The 437-nt window shown below is 41.4% G+C and overlaps 1 protein-coding gene across 8 annotated transcripts in view; it reads left to right on the forward strand.

Moving 5' to 3' along the window:
- The window catches only part of marchf8 (membrane-associated ring finger (C3HC4) 8), a 107981-nt gene that overhangs the window by 100019 nt on the left and 7525 nt on the right, over positions 1 to 437 (forward strand). The window lies entirely within an intron of this gene.

Raw genomic sequence — 437 nt, forward strand, 5'->3', positions numbered from 1 at the left:
ATAAACACTTAAACTAGTCTAACATACACATACACACACACACACACACACACGCATACAGTTGGTATAGGAAATGGTTAAAGCTTAAGCAGTAAAGAGCAGAGAAATAAAAATACGAAGCTATGGTACCATTTGATATTCAGCAGATATACACCCTGAAGGAAACATCCGATTCTTAGTTCAAACACACCTTTGTAAAAAGGTGCAAATGATACCTAATGTATCAATTAATAAGACTAAGTTTGAAACTTGCACATGGAAAAGTCAAGGCCCAAGGCCTGGCACAAACTTAGGGTGTCTTGGAGCGTTGTACCTCACATTTTCATCTTCTCAGAATCCAACCAAACCGCAGACTGGAGGCGGGTCACTGGTGTGAGGCCTTTAAGGTCTGAGAAGATTCACGCCTCTCAAGATGGGCTTGTCCAATGAGAAAGGCC

Source organism: Sinocyclocheilus anshuiensis, unplaced genomic scaffold, assembly GCF_001515605.1.
Source record: "Sinocyclocheilus anshuiensis isolate Anshui unplaced genomic scaffold, SAMN03320099.WGS_v1.1 scaffold1581, whole genome shotgun sequence".
Lineage (NCBI taxonomy): Eukaryota > Metazoa > Chordata > Actinopteri > Cypriniformes > Cyprinidae > Sinocyclocheilus > Sinocyclocheilus anshuiensis.